The following is a 22,376-nucleotide window of genomic DNA, read 5'->3' on the forward strand; positions in this document are numbered from 1 at the left end:
TAGTTTTTCTCTTATAACCGGAAGTTGTCGTTTTTGTTTCCGATGGGACCAACATCTTTCGTATCTGCGAAAAAGATACAATAAAGTGATGCAATTTTTAATTAAAAAAAGAAAAGTTGAAATTTTCGATTTCTTTGATCACTTCCTGTGACGACCGGAAGTGACGGCTGACGCTCTGAACTCAAATGTTTTGTCTACATCTTAAGGTCTGTTTCTCATATAAGTTTGGTGTCTTAATCTCTTACCGTGTTCGAGATCTTGCTCAGACAACTGATAATGTGATATTCTTTGCATGTAAAATTATATTTATATATGCTTGTAGTAAAGACGCCTAAAATATTACATGGGTCTTTCAAAATGCAAGGATATTAAAGATTTCTTTTAAAAAATGAGAATAGCGCAGAATTCAGAAAGAAAAAAAACGCTCAATGTCGTTTATAAAGATGAAAACGTAAATTAAAACTAAGAAATGAGATAGAAAATTCAGACATAATTGGGAATAAACCCAGATCGCTGCTTTAAAATTTAATATGGACACCACGACACCAGCGCAATTTTACCATCCATCATCGATTTTTGTATCAATGCTTGAAGTAACAAGCGTTAAGGAGGATAAAAGCTTTTTATATATATATATACGGCGGAATTATAAAATGCTAACTAGTTAGCCCAATTTTGTGCAAGCAGATTAACATCGAAATTCGTTAATTGAGTTTAATTAAACAATAACTGTCAGCAGAAGAAATAATCTATTACTGATGAACTGATGATTCTGTTTACTTCTTTTATTCCTTATACATATATATTCAACTTTCTATTCCATGGAATTCCATATACATGTATTTCATGTCCATGTTATCTTTTTCTGCTCTTCTGTATCAGACCATTTGTCTACTATGAAAAGGGAGGGGTGTTACAATACATTATTTCGCGCCAAACGTCACGAGCAAATCTTCGCGCTTTTCTTTAAAATGTTTGTTCTATTGAATGGTTTCCATCAGCATATATATTATTGTATGTACCGTACAAATTACTAATTTTATTGCATTTGGAGGTCAGAATATTTATGTTTTCAAAGACAGATTATCCATTTCCAAAATCTGCCAGATCCAATAATTCCTGTACATTTTATTGATCCTTATGGTAGTTTCGTTCAACAAGACGCTCGGCTGTCTCCGTAAACTCCGACCAGCTCGTCGGAGTTTACGGAGACGGGCGCCATTTTGACGCCGCTTCAAATTTTAAAATGCAAATATCTAGAGTTTGAATTTATCAATTTTAAAACAAATTATATATTAAGCATTTTTAGAAGTGCTTCTATAAACTCTAATAATATCAAAGAAAAATAATGAAAAACAGAAAAGTTGAAAAAATCCATTTTTGAAATTCGCTTCCGGTGGTGACCGGAAGCATCGACGACACACAAAAAATTGGTCAGAACATCTACAAGTCATGCTCTATCATCTTTGACATGTCTCCAGTTCATACCTTTAGCCGTTCTAGAGGAGATAGAAAGACAAAAATCCAATTCAAAATCAGAAAATTGGCCATTACATGGAACCGAAAGAGATTTTTTGAATTTTCTCCTCAAATGCACAAAGTTCATAATAATGTCCATTATCCCTGTAAAAATCACTGAAAACCACTGAATAGTCTTTGAGAAAACGCGTGCACAAAATATGGGAGGAAAAATAAGAATAACAATAATAATAATAAGAAACAGTAGAATCACTATAAGGTCTTCCGTGAAAACGGAAGACCTTAATAACTAGATGAGATCTCGTTGCGAGCAACGAGTAGGTCTTCCGTCCGATTTTTCGATAAGATGAGATATGCTTTTGACTATGATCTTTGTTAAAAGATAATAATATATAGACTTCCCTAATTAGATTTCATTCTTTTGATTTATATAACATTATTAAAAAAACTCTAGATGACATGCTTTTGGCCCCTCTCAGCCCCTAATTTGAGGGGTCAGCCCCTTTTTCTTGATATCAATTGAAAGGTCCTGTGATTTTGAAGACTTTTTGTTCAACAACTATTCAGAGATTTCTTTTCGTTATGGAGATATGCTGAATGGAAATATTTAGGGGCCACCCCTCCAAGTCCTTAATGGGGCCGTTTGACAAAAATTGAAAGGGTGCATATTGTTTAGAACATTATTCTGACCATCTTTTGTTCAGTATTGCTTATCAAAATATTCCCCCTTTTCGAGATATACAGCATCAAAGATTTAGCCTTCTGGCCCCTTGTGACCCCTTATTATGTAACATATGATCAGAATCTTATCATATATTGTTGTAAATCGTTACGATAAGCATCTTTGCTTCAGTAATGTATTACAAATTATTGATCATTAAAGAATTATAGGTGAAAGACTTTTGACCCCTCTCAGCCCCTAATTTGAGGAGTCAGCCCCTTTTTCTTGATATCAAATAAAAGATCTTGTGATTTTGAAGACTTTTTGTTCAACAATTATTCAGAGATTTCTTTTCGTTATGGAGATATGGTGAATGGAAATATTTAGGCGCCACCCCTACAAGTCCTTAATGGGGCCGTTTGACAAAAATTGAAAGGGTGCATATTGTTTAGAACATTATTCTGACCATCTTTTGTTCAGTATTGCTTATCAAAATATTCCCCCTTTTCGAGATATACAGCATCAAAGATTTAGCATTCTGGCCCCTTGTGCCCCCTATTATGTAACATGTGATCAGAATCTTATCATATATTGTTGTAAATCGTTAAGATAAGCATCTTTGCTTCAGTAATGTATTACAAATTATTGATCATTAAAGAGTTATAGATGAAAGACTTTTGGCCTGTCTCAGCCCCTAATTTGAGGGATCAGCCCCTTTTTCTTGATATCAAATGAAAGGTCGTATCATTCTGCACAACTTTTCTTCTATATGTTTTAACAAATTCTTAACAGGTATGAAGATATGAAAGAAAAGGTGTAAAATTTTGTGAGATGTTTCTGAGACATTTTTTGAGCCCTACCGAGATTCGGCGCCTTTTGCGCTAGAGAGATTTGGACACCTGCCTGCAAATCTACTAACCTTCCCCTACCTTCACTGAAAATCTTGCCTCAATATCATAAGTTGTTTCGTAGGAGTTTCCAGGACAAGCCGACCCTCTAAAAATCAGAAAATCCTAAATATCTCAAGATAGAAAGTGACGTCATCAACGAAAAAAATTTCCAATAAGGTTCAGATCAATACCTATCAGATCTGAAAGTTTCATGAAAATCGGCCAAGACGTTTTCGAGAACTCGCGTGCACAAAATCGGTAAGAATAATAATAATAATAATAACTAGAGCGAGCTCGTTGCAAAGCAACGAATAGGTCTTCCGTTGGAGCTGCGGAAGAAAGAAGTGACCTTGAGTCAAGGTCATGCCACATTCTAAAGTTATACATGTAAGCAATCTTGTAAGGGGAAGCAACTTACAATATTTCGTTAGGAAAAACTGTAAAGGAATGTATGTGACCTTGAACATTCCAAATTTACCTTGCGTCAAGCCATGACACACTCTCGTCATAAAACCCAATCTGTGTGTTACCGACTTAAAAAGTTCACAGTGACACGTCATGTTCTTTTAGTCCATACATACAGTCAAAACATCTAATCCTTAGTGACCTTGAACTTGAGTCAAGGCCATGTCACACTCTGCATGATACCAGCAATGTTTCACTAGTACACAAATACGCTAGCGAAATAACAGTTTCTCTGTCAGTGACCTTGACTCGACCAAATGACCTTGGCCATAACACTCTCTGGTTTTGAGCAATCCCAATCTGTGGGTTTCTGAATGGATAAGTTCAGCCATGTTTTTTCAGACCATACAGCGAGTTGGAATAATTTGTTAGGTTCAACTGAACACAATGATTTAAAAATTCATTGAGAATGTTTTATATCCAGTTTGGATAAGTAGTAAAACGTGGAGATCAGTCCTTTGGATGAGACCGTATAAGGTCTCGTGTCGGGGTAAGTGCTAGCATGAAAATGATCTCTCATGCTATAAATTTTGAATTTACCGGGTGGCAGTAAATACAAAATTTACAACATGACATGTAAATTTTGTATTTACTGACAACCGGTAAGTTCAAAATTTACAACATGACAGATCCATGGCACTTGATTCTACCTCTGATTTCAAAAGATTTGCACTGCTCCTGATTTGTATTGTTTGAATGGTCTTTTAAGCTTGAATGCTGCACAGGTGCTTGTGGCCAGCCCCCCCCCCCCCCCAATATACACCCTGGGTCCAAGAATATTTTTTATTCGTCTTTTTCCATAAATTAATCTTCTAGTACACATTTACAATGTATTCCATATGAAAAATCCAAAAAATAACGTAGAATTAATGTTTTATTAAAAAATCATACCCGTGGTATTACGAAATAGAGAAGGTAAGTCACTTCCATTTGTTAACACCGGACCCCTCTTGGATATCGGGCCTAAAATATTATATACCTAACACATGTCACCAAAATATGTTATTATATCTTGTATCGGTAGACATTTTTTGTCTTTAATCGTGCTATTTAATTGCCTATGCATTCCACAATAATCCGAGTATTCATCGTCAAACGTAAAAAATGTAAGAGTTGGAAATGTCAAAGTAGAAATTATACGGAAGTGATGCAGAAACGACACCTAGCGGATAACTCTCGAGTTCCGAGTGTTACAGAATTTAGGGAAAAGCAATTTTGATAAAGAAGTCGAAATCGACTCATTAGAATTTAAATTTTGCTGCAGATTTTCCAGATGAATTAAGGTTGTCATCAATATTCTTTTTAAAGGATTTTATCACTCAAACCAAATAGCGTTTTAAAAACGCTTTCTAACTGCACTTAACCAGTTTGTACAATTTTCCTGTTGTTCTTCATACTCACATAACAATTGTTTATAACATGTCCGCAGAATGCAATTATTTGTATTGAGCAAATTACACCAATATTTCAGAATTCGAAGTTTTCTTTGAACATACATTGGGCATCTACCAAATTCGAAATTAACCATTAAGTTATTTGTAGATTTTCGAAGCGACATAATTTTCTTCAAAAAGTTAATATGTACTTGCTCAACATGTGGGGCTTTATGAAATCCCCACATCTCGCATCCATAATGAAGAACAGAACCTACATATGTATCAAATAAAGAGAGTGTGGTCTCCACATTTAGATTATTCTCTTTCACTCTTTTCCACAAAGGAAAAGTACATTTTTCCTTAACATTTTACCTGTGGAATGCTGATCATTTTCTCCGTATTCCATCGGCCCTTACTGCTCAAAGGCCGTAAGTACCATGTACATTATAAAATGTATAAATTTCCAGCCATTCACCATTTATATCCTATTAAAATTTTAATTCCATCTATTTTGTTAACATTAAATTGCTGGAAATATAGTCAAAAAATCCGGAATGAAAATAATAAATGTTAAAAGTGAAATTTATTAATTGTCGGAAGTGCAATGCAAAATTCCGGAAATCAAATGCACCGAAAATGGTACCTCCCCCCACCCAAAGAAACTATTAGTACACACTTCGACGCTCATGCAATGTGCAATTGACCACTCCAATGAACTCATTAAATCGTTACATTTTTTAAGTTTTAGAAATAAAATAAAAGACTATGGAACGCCATAGCTGCCTGAAGGTCATTTTCATTTTATATGAGGTGGGATAACCTTTATGTGAAGTGGTGAAGTCATTATATATAGTGGTAAAATCATTATATTCAATGAAAACTTTATTATATGCAGTGGTTTTATCTTTATATACAGTGATAAAATCATTATATACAGTGATAAAATCATTATTTTCATTGATAACTTTATTATATGCAGTGGTTTTATCATTATACTCAGTGGCAATGTCATTATATGTAGTGGTTAAATAATGTAATGAAGTGATAATATCGATATATTATGTTGTAAAATCATTATATGCAGTGGTTTTTCCATTATATACATTACTGAAATCTTTCTGTGATGTGATGAATTCAATATATATAGTACAAACATAATTTGTGTGATAAAGCAATCATTACATTGTATGAAACCCACTGCATGTGGAGTGCCAAGTTAATTTCATTCAGTGCGACACCTTTACATGAAGTGAAAAATCTATTATGTGCAGTACTAACATCATTATATTATATAGTAAAATTATTATATATATTCCTAAAATCATACTTTGCAGTGGTAACATCTTTATATGAGGTGGTTAATTATTTATATGATGTTGTTAATTTGTTATATGATGTGGTCAATTCTTTATATGCATTAGTCGTTTCATGTTATGCAGTGGTAACTTCTTTATCATCATCTAAACTGGTCCTCTTGCAAAAACATTTTTAAAAAATGCGCGGAGTTCCAGTTTAAAGAGTGTTTGAAAATAGGAAATTCGGGCCGTGGCAAATTAAAAGCTGGGACTATTCGAGATTTTTCATAAAATTTTCAGACTCTTGTTTTAGGCTAATGTGTTTTCGCTGTAAAAATTGTATTTAAATACTTGGTATTTTAGATTTTCTTGACGATTTTTGGTTTCAAGTAAAATTGGTAGGCAGTTTCAATTTTCTGATTTAATATTTTATCTATTGTGCTATAAGTACTTAGTATTTTAGATTTTTTTTTTTTTTTTTTTTTTTTTTTTTTTTTTTTTTTTTGGCGATTGTTGATTTCCATGTTGGTAAAATGGGTAGACTGGGTTGGCGATATTTTATGTGTGTGTGTTTTTTTGACATATTTGATAAAAATCTAATAAACTTAAAAATTATTCCGATGTTAATCACTGTATTTTAACTAAAAAAAAAACTATTTATTTTTGATAGTTATTTCTTTATTTGAAAATGCTATTTTTATGCAAAATACACATATTCATTAAAAAAAAGGATTATTAAACCAGATCCGATCATCCGGGAAGAACCTGGTGCAAAACACCATAAATCATTTCTAATTTCATAATATGCAAATGTGCACTGGTACATGTATCTATATGCTAGTAGATGGAAGGAAATTGAATTACGTTAAATATGTAATTTGTTTAATACTTTTTTCGGGGGGGGGGGGGGTTAAAATACTAATATCAACTATTTATAAGACTGTTTCTAAGACTTCAGAAAACCTTAAATCACATTGAAATGCTTAAAATAAAAATTGCTGCATGAAAACATTTCATTTTCAAGTTTCATCTTTGCCGTCGCCAACGTGGCACGGTGATCAGAGTGTCTGCTCTAAGAGACGCGGAATAAAGAGTCAATCCTTACATCAAAGGTTCGATTCCGACAGTGGGACGTTGAGACCGATCCTTCGTAAGAGACCGCATAAAGCCATAAACCGAGGTCCCGTGCCACAGTAGGTGTTGGAACGAAAAAAATCCCACACTGCTCAATGGCCGTAAGTGCCAAGTATAGGACAAAATTTGCAGCTGTCCACTGGCAAATTGTAGCGTCTCCATATGAGTGAAAAATTCTCGAGAGGGACGTTAAACAGCAAACAAACAACCAAATTAAAATCATTTTTGCCTTTTTGAATAAAATGATAAAATTATAAGAGTTATCCTTCAAGGCTATATCCTTAAACCAAGCAACTTACGCGTGATTAAAGTCTGACACAAGGCTTTGCATTAATAGTCCTATAATTACATGTATATGTGATAATACTTTAATTAATTTATATTTTATCAAGTGACATGAAGATAATGAACAAGTATTTCGGATTTTTTATGTTTGACTTCCGGGAGATCAAATCCGATTTTAATGAACCATTGGCGTCGGAAGGAAATTGATAGTGGGGTGGCTAATTGAAATAGAAAAAAAAATCAAACCTGAAAAAAAACTTGACAAGCAGAAAAAAAAAAAAAAGGAAAATTGTTCTCTCTCCAAACCCGAAAATCCTATTTCGGAGGGGGGGGGGGGGGTCGAACATCTTTCAGTACCAAATTCTTTTAAACACTACCAATTACCCTTCTTTCACTACAATGAATCGTGCCTGTAGAAAGTGGGGAGGGGGGGGGGCTAGACTACGCCCGAATTTTCAATGCCTATATTATGTCTACCTTTGTAAAAAAAAAGGGGGGGTAATAGCCCCCTCCCCCCCCCCCCCGGTTCCGACGCCTATGTGAACCGGTTTTTCTTAAACGTGTCATTTCACTTAAAAAATGCCTTTCAAAGAATGAATAATTTTTATCATCAGAATAATTTAAAAGTTTATTAGCTTTCTGTCAAATATGGCAAAAAAAAAAAAATAAATAAATAATTAAAAAAAGAAACAAACAAACAAACAAACAAAAAACAACAAACAAACAAAACACGTAAAATGTCTACTTGATTGCCTACCCGATTTACCAACCTCACGGGCGGATTCAGAGAGGGCCTATGGGACCCCCCTCCCCCCTTGTGTCCAAAATATACACAAGATTTAATAAATCTATTGTTTTTTGGTTTGGCTGTGGGCTACCTACCCCGACCAAAAACTTGTCGGGCCCCCCTTTTCAAGATTCCCGGATCCACCACTGAACTTGGAAATCAACAATCGCCAAGAAAATCTAAATTACTAAGTATTTTAAAATTAAATGCAATTTTTACAGCGAATACACATTAACCTATAAAAATGAGTCTTAAAATTTCAGCACAGTTGATCAAATCAGGAAGCTGTATAATAAAATCAGAAATTAGAAAAATCTCGAATAGTCCCGGCTTTTAATTTGCCACGGCCCGGGTTTCCTATTTTCAAACACTCTTTAAACTGGAACTCCGCGCATTTTTTTAAATAAAAGGACCAGTTTAGATGATGATAAAGAAGTTACCACTGCATAACATGAAACGACTAATGCATATAAAGATTTGACCACATCATATAATAAATTAACAACATCATATAATTAATTAACCACCTCATATAAAGATGTTACCACTGCAAAGCATGATTTAAGGAATATATATAATAATTTTACTATATAATATAATGATGTTAGTACTGCACATAATAGATTTTTCACTTCATGTAAAGGTGTCGCACTGAATGAAATTAACTTGGCACTCCACATGCAGCGGGTTTCATACAATGTAATGATTGCTTTATCACACAAATTATGTTTGTACTGTATATATTGAATTCATCACATCACAGAAAGATTTCAGTAATGTATATAATGGAAAAACCACTGCATATAATGATTTTACAACATAATATATCGATATTATCACTCCATTACATTATTTAACCACTACATATAATTACATTGCCACTGAATATAATGATAAAACCACTGCATACAATAAAGTTATCAATGAAAATAATGATTTTATCACTGTATATAATGATAAAACCACTGCATATAATAAAGTTTTCATTGAATATAATGATTTTACCACTATATATAATGACTTCACCACTTCACATAAAGGTTATCCCACCTCATATAATATAAAAATGACCTTCAGGCAGCTATGGCGTTCCATAAAAGACCTTAAAAAGTTTATAAAATAGGAAAGCTTAGTCACAGATATTAATCGTTGCAGACCTTGTTTTTCATTCATTTGACGATTCGCGAATAACAAATGTCGCGTATGATTGTAGGTTTACTTTAAAATACATGTAGGTTGTGGATTTCTCTCGGACCAGCCCTCACCTATATGTATACGTACCTGAACAAACCAACCGATTGACATTTTCGGCTCTAAAGAAAAACATTGTATTCTTTTAAGGGGGGGGGGGTACGTATCGTGATTAGAGGAAATTTGATCACCTCTCAGTCCATTAAACATGAAAGATTATTTTGGAATATTTGCATACAACTGCGTAGCTTTCTTAGAACCAAATTAGTATTTGTTAGAAAAATTAAATAATTATTTAGATGTTTAAGATTTGTGACATATTTGTAAGAACCACTTTATTTACCAAACAAAGTTTCATCCTTATATGGACGCCGTGATATATTTGATAAGCTGTTTGATTACTATTCGGATATATTGCCATTCAAAGGACCAACACTTTTTTTTTTAATTTGGATTAAAAGTCCGACAATTTTCAACCTCGTTTGCTATAATTTTACTGAATCGGATCTTTTTCCGTATAGTCGAAATGCATGGACGAAGGATAAAAAACCGTATGCTGATCAATCAAAACATCATTGCGATTGTGTATTTAATTTATGGAGACATGTTTTTTGTGTTTTTCCTTATCTGTGAATTACCCATTTGCTTTGTACACAAGCACATGTATTCTGAAAGCTCAGGATGTATTTAGTTTGGGCGCTCTTCCATGTAAAACTGCATGTACTTACAAGCATGTATCCGTAAAATCGTGTATTGGGATATTCTGTTTATTCGACGAAATAAAAGAAATGCATAAGTTTATATTCTGTACAATACAATTATAAGTTTGGTAGCAAATAATGCAAACTTAGAAGTGCTTAATTTAATTTTCGATTTTCCCGAGAATTGAAAACGTCACCTGACTCACCTCCACTTACAATTATTATGCATGTGTACATGCAGTTTAAAACATGAGACAGAAAAATAAATTGTTGCAAACCTAGTGGTTAAGTCGGCAATTAAAATGCATAAAACTTAAAATGAATAAATACACAGGCGGATAAAATAATGATAAAAATAAGCGTGAGATAGAGTGAAATAAAATAATATTTAAGATTTGAAATGATTTCAAACACAATTTTCCATTAATCGCTATGAGTACACATATGACCGCGGCTCGCTAATCTCTGCGGCCACGTGTGAACGACGAGTGGGTTACAAATTTTGAAGTTAAACACAGAGACAGAGCGGAATAAATTGTCTGCTGTAAGAAGGCGTGAATTATTGTATGTTTAAAAGTATTATTTTATGTATATAGTTTATTTAATATTAATTGAAAAATTTTGTAGTCTAAAAGCTCTGAAAATTTGTTCAACATACATTTTTGTAACACGCATATTTGTAATAACCACTTTATATACAAAACAAAATTTCATTCTCTTATATGGTAATATGGACGTCGTAATAGATCTGACTGAATGCTTGACATGCCTGTTTTAAAAACCTTTCCTAAGTTATGTCGTAAGACATATCTTAAGATATGCCTAAGTTATAACTTTAGAAGTTCCTAAGATTTATCACAGCTGTATCGCGAAACAATCTTATCTAAAAAAAAATTTATATCATTTCTTAAGTTGTGCCTTTAAGGACTAATAAAATAACATTCCCGCTCTATATACAACTCTCAGTATGGTATATATTTTTAGATTCAAAAAGGAAGGGTGCAAGGATTGGGGATTGCCCCCACTCTTAAAGGATTTGGACACAAGTATGCTTAACTTTGCGAAGTGTGTTGCTAGATCTAAGCATTCACAGACACACCCTTTCAAGCCATCTTCCCTTCCGAGCACACGATATTTGTATTTTAATTTTTAAACATTGTTCTAGGTGTTATACATTTACTTTATTTTGTTCTTTATAAGGTATCTACATGTAAATGAAATTTTAAAATGAATGCTTCGTAGCGAACACATGCGAGTTTATATTTTTCAAACAATCTTTGCCAATTACTACACTGCATGTACACGTTAGTTGTTTGTGCTGTGTAGAGCAACTATCAGAGTACACAATGTATTTCAACATCGAGGTGCCCGCGGCTCTCTGTGGCCACGTGTATGTAAACGAGGACTGGACTACAACACTTAAGACACAAAGCGGCAGAGATGGATGAAACTGTTTGCTATATTACAAAGACTTGAATTATACTACATGTATATTTGAAGGAATTTTTATTTATGTTAATGTTTATTTAATTTTATAAATAATAAATGGACATTCACAAGAGTGATGGTAAAAATAATATGTGCGTAGCATGCGTAGTAATTACAATTATTTACCGAAGCCCCCATTCAATTACAATTGCAGATGAATTAAAATACAACAACACGGGATAGAGCAACACTTTTTTAAATGTATTGTTGCGTGAACAGACAAAAACAGCGATTAAAATTCAAAATGATTTTTATGCACCAGTGTTTGGAATTAAGATTATAAAAGATCGGTAAAGTAATCTTACTGATTCGATATAATTAAAAACATTACTTTCCATTAATTAATAGCTCTTTGTACAAAATTTACATTATACGCGATCACAAATACTAGCTTTGTTTATGGCCACAGGTGGCTAGTACACTGGTGACCTCGATCAACAGCGTGGGATTCGCGCGTTGGGTTACATAACTAAACATCGAGCTGAACATGGAGACCGTAATATGCATACAGCTAATGATCGTGAATTATTCAATGCATACAGTTTAAAATCACTTACAAAGTTTGTTGTAATAATAAACGTAGAAAGATAGATTTAATATTCTCCACTTTTGAACACTATTAATCTAATTTAAAAAAGAAGAAAAGAAAGACTAGTTGTAATAAATAATTTAATAGTGAACCATAAACCACGTTTTAAATCTTATTTAAAAGAAAATTAACATTAAATACCGCAGGGTATATTATTGATAGCAAGTCTGTTTAAGTTATACACATGAAGAGGTCTGATTTCCTTGCCGAATGAAAAACTTTACCTGTTTACCTGGCCTGCTTTCTAATACCTATTACGCAATACCCATGGTATACTCGAACAAAACAACATTTTCATTTGATCAAAAAAGTGTAAAAGAACAATTTTGTTCCCAAGATCCAGATCGAAATATTTACCGTTTTTGAGTTATAAAGCAAAAACTTTTAAGGGCCCAAGATCCCTAATCATAGGGGCCAGCCCCTTTTAAATAGTATAATATGAAAGCCCTTGCAATTATGCACAACTTTTGTTCTACATGTCTTAACAAAATATTTCTAGTTTTTAAGATATAAAGGAAAATATGTCAAATTTTTTGCTGTTTTCCGCGTTCTAACTTTTGACCCCTCTCTAGCGCCATTTTTAATGCAAAAATCAAAAAACAAAAACCGATGTGCACAACTTCAATGCTTCCTCTTTTCAATTTCAAAGGGTTTTGTGCTCCAATTATAACCATTTCTGACCCTTTGTCTGGAAATCGGAGGCATGCAAAATTCAATCAAAGGGGAATAACTCGTGAACAGAAGGTAATTTCCGAATTGTATTACGGTATTCTGACAGTGTTTTGAAAAGTCTAAAAGCTCTGAAAATTTGAACAAAATCTGTTTAGGAATGAGGAAGATATGAAGCGTCAAAGTTGGCGTCTAGGAAAAAAAAAAAGAACTAGAGCAAAGCTCGTTGCAAAGCAACGAGTGGGTCTTCCTTCTTAGCTTGTAAGTTGACGTCGTAATAAAAGGATAAATATTTGTTTAATTTCCACCTAAAGGTTACATGTTTCTGTTTAGATTGTCAACTTTGCTAACATTCTCTTTCTTCTTTGACCCAAATATCAAGAGACCTCATCTCCGGAACTCTGAATCTGGAGTGAGCATGAGGATATATAATTCAACTGTACTCTCTCCAACAGTACTCTTGAAATTGTATTCAAAACACTAATACTCCCAGACCCTAATTTCTTGAACTTTGACTTTTGATTTTTAATTTCTAGACTTTTCTATTCATCTAACATCTTTGATGCAATCATGTTAGTAACACGTGTCATACTACAGAATCATCAGTGTTTTGCTACATCACTGACATAATAATTGCTTGACAAAATATTTACACAGCATAACTACGTAGTAAGTAATCCAAATGTGTTACTGATTGAGGATATCCATTCTTTGACAATCAGTAAGTAGAAAAGTACTCTTACAAGAAATGCACAGGGATGATTTCAGTAAGACATGGTGTCACTTGTGGAAAATTTTAACATAACATCTTTTTTAGCCTTTAACTTAAAAGTTAAACTTAATTATCTCAAAAACCGATATCTAAATACATGTACCATTTATATGGTGAAGTGAGTTGGTACTCCCAACCCCTTATTCTTTAAGTTTTTTACCCTGCATGGTTATTTGGAGTCATTGGATATCTTGATGTTTAATCTTGGTCCAGTTGAAATTGAGAAAAAATGGTTTTATTGTACTTCTTGGGTTCATTTATTCAAATGTTTTACAAGAGGGGAAAAGACACATATATTTAAATTTTTGTATATTACACATATATTCAAGTAATTTTTTTTAAATAAGAATTCATTAAAAATATTTGAATCCATTGAGAAGTTGATTGCAGTAGATATAATGTGAATTATGAGCCTAAGACACAACAAGCAAATTTTAAGAATAGTGGTCTCATTCTGTCATTTGTCCACTGAAAAAGTTTGATGATAATAGGCCTGAAACTGCTCAAAATATGCCTCTAAATCATTTTGAAATAGAATGGCTGCAAAATTTAAAAAGTAGGTAACCATGAACTACTTTTGAGTCAACATGATACGAGGTCCTTAGATGCATCAACTGACAAGATTTGATGATCCTAGTCCTTATAGTAAGCAAAATATCAACATTTTAATACCATGTAATTTTTGGTCAACTTTGAAGTGACCTTGAGACCAAGCCCTTTGTCCCAGAGTGATTCCCTGTGCAAATTTTAATCTACAATATATCCTCATCCTTTTGTGAAAGTTTGGTGATAATCTGCCTAGTGGTTCTTGAGAAGACGATTTTTTAGCAACCAGTACTTTTGGTTTTATTTACCTAATTATCTCCCCTTGTTTAAGGGTCATAACCCTAAGTTTACTATAAAAGGGAGCCCTTGGGCCATGGATACACTGTGACAAATTTGACAATAATTGGCCAAGGCGTTCTTGAGTTATGGCCCATATTCTAACAAGAGGCCCATGGGCCACAATGCTCACCTGAGTTACTTTGGCCCTGCTGTTCTTCACCAGACCCTCCCTCCCTTGTTATACTTACTGCGGCTCCATCCTACCCCCGGGGGCCTAGATTTGAAAAATTAGAATCTACACTACCCCAGGATGATTCCACATATGTTTCAGTTCTCTGGCCCAGTGGTTCTTGAGAAGAAGATTTTTGAAGATTTTGCCTATATATTTTAAACTTTGATTCCCTATTGTGGCCCAGCCCTACCCGCGGGGGCCATGATTTGAAGAATTTAGAATCTACACTACCCCAGGATGCTTCCACATAAGTTTCAGCTTTTCTGGCCCAGTGGTTCTTGAGAAGAAGATTTTTAAAGATTTTGCCTATCTATTTCAATGTAAAACTTTGATTCCCTATTGTGGCCTCGCCCTACCCCCGGGGGCCATGATTTGAAGAATTTAGAATCTACACTACCCCAGGATGCTTCCACATAACTTTCAGCTTTTCTGGCCCTGTGGTTCTTGAGAAGATTTTTTAATGACCCCACCCTATTTTTGTCTTCTCTTGATTATCTCCCCTTGTAAAGGGGGTTGGTCCTTCATTTTAACAAACTCCCCTTCACCCAAGGATGCTGTGTACCAACTTTGGTTTAATTTGGCTCAGTGGTTCTTGAGAAGAAGATGAAAATATGAAAAGTTTACAGACGGACGGACAGCTAGACAGACAGATGGACAGACGACGGACAACTCGTGATCAGAAAAGCTCACTTAAGCTTTCAGCTCAGGTGAGCTAAAAAGTTTAAGTACACCGCACAAATGGCCATAGCATTAGCTCTTCGAGCCTTTGGCTCACAAGAGCTAAAAAGATAAAAAGAATTATGTATCTTAGAGTTGTCTATTTGTAATCAAAGTTATAATGAAATCAGACCAATTTCTTGAAATAAAAAATTGCACTGTTGTAGTGCAAAAAAATTAATGATATTTTACATCAGTCAGGGGTGAGACTGAAATCCGTCATTTCTGAAAAATGATGGATAATCGTCATATTTACTAACTACGTATTTTCGTCATTTTTGTCAATATGACTTACTATCGTCATATTTTCTTTTTCAACGTAATTCTTCTATCCTGGTTACATAAAAGCGAAATTTGAATTCACCGCTGAAAGAAGAGTGTTTACGCAAGTTTCATTTCATCCGGGTCACTAATTACTGCCGACCACGTGCGTTAGAACATCAACATGGAAGGTGAAAGTTATTATTTAGCGGTAAAATGTCGAATTTTGGTAGAACTAATTCGCCATTTTTACATGGCTTTTAGCCCTATAAAAACATATACTACACCGTCTGGAAGAATACGTACTTGTAGAGAAAAGTCTCGACAAAAAGTTAAAGCCATAAAAAAGTAGTGCGCCCCGTAAAACAAGCGAGATATTTCAGTGCGCCCAGACCCTCCATTTTGAAAAAAGACGGAATATCGTCATTTTCGTCTTCTTTCCTATTTAATGCAAATAAATTGACAAATAACTCTTCCACTCTTATTTTTGCTTGGGAAATTTGTACTGTCAACATAACCAGTATTGTAGTCAACTGTATTAGAGAAATGAAGTTTGTTTACGATGTTTTTTGTCCTTTTTTCGGTTGGTGGATCTAACATTTTTCAAAGAGAGGTAACTCGGTATTCTAGAAACACTCTAAATTTTTATGACTGTTTTTCGTCATTTTCTTAAAAATGACGAGTTTAAGTCATAATAAAAATTTTATTTTATGACTAAAAATCGTCATTTTAAAAATGACGGATTTCAGTCTCACCCCTGACTGTACATGTCCCTACAATATTCAAGAGAGGGCATGTTGCAAAATTTTGAATTAAATTAGAGGGGTTATGACTGTTTCATCGCTAATTATAGATGATCAATGCGAAAACACAAAGTTGAGAATTGCAATGTCATTGAAAGTCTTGGAGATCACTGAGCTATTAAAAAATTATTTCTTCAGACAGGTCATTTTTCAAAGTGCACAGTAAATTTTCCTTAAATCAATGTGTCTGCAAACTTTTCTAACAATCCTCTTCATGTACATGCCCTTAGCACTGAAGTCATTTGAAATATGCACATATGTTAACATTTGTTGTTGTATATGCCAAAATAGCAGTTCTCTCTAAATTTTTTTTGTAAAAATACATATATTACAAGTTCTTAATGTATTAAGGCTTGATGTGTCCATAATCCTAGATGGAAGGACTTTTATCCTTGTGTGACTGTTTAAATTTCACTATGCTGCTTTTTCTTCGTCATCTCCAAACAGATGCTCTTCTGGCAAATATGGTCATGCTTGGTATCAAATTTCAGTTATCATATGGCAGTCACACCTATCCAAAAGAAATTGAAATTTCTCATTTAAAATAAAAAAAAAAACTGTACAACTTATAAATGATAAATAGCGATGTTAATTTTACTCGGACAGCTAAGTCGCACAGTCAGAGGCTTTAGTCAAATGAAAGTCGAGTACTCGTTGAAATTTAAATTAATTTTTCATGTCATTTTCCTTTTTGTCTTTAAGAGACTGCTAGCCTGTACAATATTTAAACTACGTTATAACCATTATACAACAAATTATTGAATCATTAACATTTTCGTAGTAATAAATATATGTATCAAATGTATTTGATTTCAAATATAATATTTACTGCCAGTGGGTTTTTTTCAGTACTTTGGGACTGGGGGCTGGGGCAATCAGAATTGGGAATTTCAGCATCAATTAGGCTAAATTGGGAATCTCCCAGAAAGCCCAATCACTTAAAAAGCTTTGTCAAAAAGCTTTGTTTTTGTCTTTGTATTACTTTAACAAACAATTGTTATAACTAATCAAGACTATTCTTGGTATGGATTATCTAATTACTTGCATCAAGAACAATAGTGGTATGAATTATCTAATTATGAAGAAATCCAACTTGGCTGAGGTGGCAGAGGATAGTTATTTTTAATGCCAAACATGTGCCGACGGGGTACACATATACATGCGATCCATAAAAACATGTACATGGGGACAGTTTTCCAGGGGCTAATTAATTACACTTCATATGCCCATGGCTCACAAATTATGTCAACAAATTACATGTAATCTGCCTAGTAGAGTGCACATGTACCAAAAATACACCTGGGGTCTCCCCAAATTTTGGCTTGTTTTTCCAAAATTTGGGCCTCAGTCGCACCCATACAACCCATCCCCAGGCCCGAGCGAGCAGGATAAAACACCCAGTAGTCTGTAAATCAATGCATGCCCTAATGAAAATTCACCAATTGATATGGGGCCATTCATCTTCACTCTGAGATATACACCTTCTTCTAAGGCCTACTGCTTTTCAGCTGAATTTCCTCTGCAACGGACCACATGTCTTAGGTTCGCATTTACAACTCTGTATATGATAAGCATCATAGTGACACCTACATGTTGCACATCATTTTTTTCAGCAAGCACTTTGCTACACTGCAAATGTGTCCCATAATTATTCTAATCATTTTTCTACATAAAATATCACATCAAACAGGGGATATCTCAATTCTTTAAGAAATTTGACCGGGTCTTTAGTACGAAACTATCCCCTGCCACCTTTAACTTTCAAAGTTTGCTTTTTAATTAAAATAACTTTCCATATTTAGAAAGTGCAATCAATTCTGAGTAAAAATATACTAAATATGTCTTATTTCAATGAAAAATAAAAAAGTTAGAGGCAAATAAGTGACCCCACCAATTGTCAGTCAACCACCTTAACCCCATATTCTTTGTGTTACTTCAAAAATGACCAACTCCTACAATCCAAAAGAATCTATTTCTTATCAAAACAGTGTTTAATGGTAACTTTCATCAATTTCAAATGCAGCTACATATAAAAAATTCAATAAGAATTGCATGCCTTGATGAAATGTACTCACATGAAACACATACTCTCCTATTTTGAGAAATCCCATTTTACCTCTTAATTGCTTGAATTTACACATCTATAGCTTGTTTGCAAAAAGAAAACCTAATCTATTTTTCAGGATATTTATTGTAATATACAAAAACCCCTCTTGCATCAAAGGTTTAAGAAGAAGTGTCCTGAAAATTGCAGTTATCTACCCTACCCCTCCAACCATTACCTGATTCTATAGAAAATATACTGTGGAAATCTGATTTTACTGACTGTCCTTTTTCTGAGTATATTTCCATTCAATTTCAATGTATCTGAGTGATCAAATACATGCATTTGATTCCCCTGAATAATTAAAGTGATCATCCTGTCCTTACTTGGCATTTGTGAGTAAATTTCAGGTGTTTAGTAGAATCCAATAATTACATGAAAATGTACATGTTTCTGATATTTTGTTCATTAAATATGCAAAAAGACCATCTGTTTTGTTATAATTTAAAGAAAAATATATAATCTATATGAAAATAATGAAAAGTTTAAGTTCTATCACATTATATAAGACAAATGAGGGGGAAAATGAAGGGGAGGGGGGTATTTTTTTATGTAATTATCAATAGTAAGATGGGTCTAATTTGAAAAAAAAATTAAAGCACAGCAATTCTTTGAATAAATGTGGTTCTGTGAACTGATATTTTTGCATACTGATTCATTCTTTTCTCAAAATAATGATATTTAGTGAAAATACATGTAAAAAAGAATAAGTTTATAATTTGTAATTTCAGTGATATCGCAATAACTGAGCCCCTTTAATTTTAATTAATACTAAGTGATTGCATCAAAATTTGATAAAATATATGTGACAGTGCCCAAACTATTATTTTCAAACAAATAAATTTTTCTCAGACAAAAATTGCCTTACTCTGTTAAGATTTGTTATGCTGATGCTTCAAACTCTTTGAAAATGTGTACTGGGAAAGGTTTACCCCCCTTGTGTTTAGGTCTCTCTACCTAAATGAATAAGAGTCAAATAAAAGAAATATGGTGAGTTTTGAAAATGGCATACATCAATAAACTTATTTAGAGAAGAATTAGACTAAATTACATATTTCTGAAAATTGGTATTTTCTTGAAGGTGGCAGAGGATAGTTTTTTTAAATGCCGAACATGTGCCGAGGGGGTACACATATACATGCGATCCATAAAAACATGTACATGGGGACAGTTTTCCAGGGGCTAATTAATTACACTTCATATGCCCATGGCTCACAAATTATGTCAACAAATTACATGTAATTTGCCTAGTAGAGTGCACATGTACCAAAAATACACCTGGGGTCTCCCCAAATTTTGGCTTGTTTTTCCAAAATTTGGGCCTCAGTCGCACCCATACAACCCACCCCCAGGCCCGAGCGAGCAGGATAAAACACCCAGTAGTCTGTAAATCAATGCATGCCCTAATGAAAATTCACCAATTGATATGGGGCCATTCACCTTCCCTCTGTGATACACACCTTCTTCTAAGGCCTACTGCTTTTCAGTGAATTTCCTCTGCAACTGACCATGTGTCTTAGGTTCGCATTTACAACTCTGTATATAAGCGTCATAGTGACACCTACATGTTGCACATCATTTATTTCAGCAAGCACTTTGCTACACTGCAAATGTGTCCCATAAATATTCTAATCATTTTTCTACATAAAATATCACATCAAACAGGGGATATCTCAATTCTTTAAGAAATTTGACCAGGTCTTTAGTACGAAACTATCCCCTGCCACCTGAACAACAAAACCTGCTTGAAAAACATGCAATAAACAAACTAAATTTGATCAAATATTTTGTAAGTTTTTCTTTGGGAAAACTTCCATTACATTTTGGGAAAATACAGGCATATTTTCAATTGGGACTGGGGCCAAATTTCAGCCCCAAGTCGGCCCTAAAAAAAATCACTGACTGCACATTTTATCTATATACAGAACATCAAATGCTCGTATTTATCCTTTCTTTTCCTGCTGCTAGTACATGTACCCGTTATTGATTTCTTTCCTGAAGCCATTTGAATGTGTCTTATCAGTGACCCGTGATTGTTAAACAATTAAAGTGTAACTCTTATAAAAACAAAATTTTAATTATGAGATTTTTTGCATTCAATCAATTCAATTTAAAAATGATTGATATTAATATCAGAAAGAAACACCTTTGAATTATGCTCATAACCATTCCCCAATTTACATGTATTTATAAAGTTTTATTATTCTTCATTAATTGGTAGTTGCATTATATGAGATCTGAGATCTTACGAAATTGCAGGTTGAAACTTTACAATTTTGATCCGACATCTTTTAAAGTATGCCAATGCATGTTTGTCGAACAACAAAATTCCTTTGAACAATTAACAAAGACTGGTTAAGCCTTTCCCTGAGTGTGAACACTGATACGTTAATAAATGAACTGAGCAGATCCAATTTTTTTTTTACATTGAATTTAAGAGTAGCAAATTTTAAACGAACAACCAACTTAACAAATTTTAGTCGATAGTCAATATGATTGAATGATAGTCGAGTACTCAAATATTCATTGACACCCCTAATGAAACCATCAAACAGAGTTCAAAGATACTGTCACATTTTCCGTGTATTATTTGTAAAAAGTACTCTATTAAATAGATGTTTACATGCAGTCAATTTTGAGGATGTAATTACAAAATATAATATAAAAATAGGGATTAATTAGGAGGGTTTTTTTTCATGATTTCACAAAGGAAATGCACATAACTTATACATGTAAAAAATTTATTAGGGATGGCAATGGTCAACTGGGTAACCATCTAATCAGTCAGAAATATAGTAACCAGTTTAGTATGGGATGACGGGTTATGATTTTCATAACCGGTTAGTCGGTATTTTTTGTATATGTACTTTTTCAATAATATACCAGTATACATATTTTTTTTAAAAAATTACCACTTAGATCATGTAGATAGCATGTGTAAAACTAGTCTCATTCAAGCAGATGCTCGACTGTCTCCATAAACTCGATCCTGCTCGTTGGAGTTTACGGAGACAGACAAGCATCTGCTTGAACGAGATTAGTTTAAAACTGAAAAGTTGCTATCGACTTAGGCCAAATAAAAAAATATGTGTGGTTCCGGTTACATCTCCAAACAAATTAGAGTAGGTAGGTAGTTTTTTTAACGTCAAAAATATCATTGAATGTTCTTGAATTAACTATTGGTGATATTGGTGAGATAATACTATTGCTTTCTTTCAAGTGGTGATATTTGTAACTGACAAAACACTTGTACTGTGTGTTGAAACGATGTTGTCAAAGAAGGCCACCATTGCTGAAACTAAAACTAATACTGGAGCCAATGAGGGAAATTGGGGAAAATTCCGGAAATTTGAAAATTGTCAAAAAAAGTTTAGGGTCGGGGGTATAAAATAGGGACGGTCGGGTAACCGGAACCACACATATTTTTTTATTTGGCCTTATTAAATTATTCACAATATACAGCCACTGTGAAAACAAATCCCCATTATTTTGTCATTACAGTAAAACATGCTTATAAGTGCCAGGGACAAATAATTTTGATTCATTATAAATGTATTCATTTTTCAGTTTAGTTTTCAGTATGTTTTAAAACCACAGGGAATGAAAATCACTTCACTATACGCTTCAATTCCTTATTTAAGTCTGTTCGCAG

This window comes from Saccostrea echinata, unplaced genomic scaffold (assembly GCF_033153115.1).
Source record: "Saccostrea echinata isolate AGI-Se365-2 ecotype Australia unplaced genomic scaffold, CSIRO_AGI_Sech_v1 ptg000043l, whole genome shotgun sequence".
Lineage (NCBI taxonomy): Eukaryota > Metazoa > Mollusca > Bivalvia > Ostreida > Ostreidae > Saccostrea > Saccostrea echinata.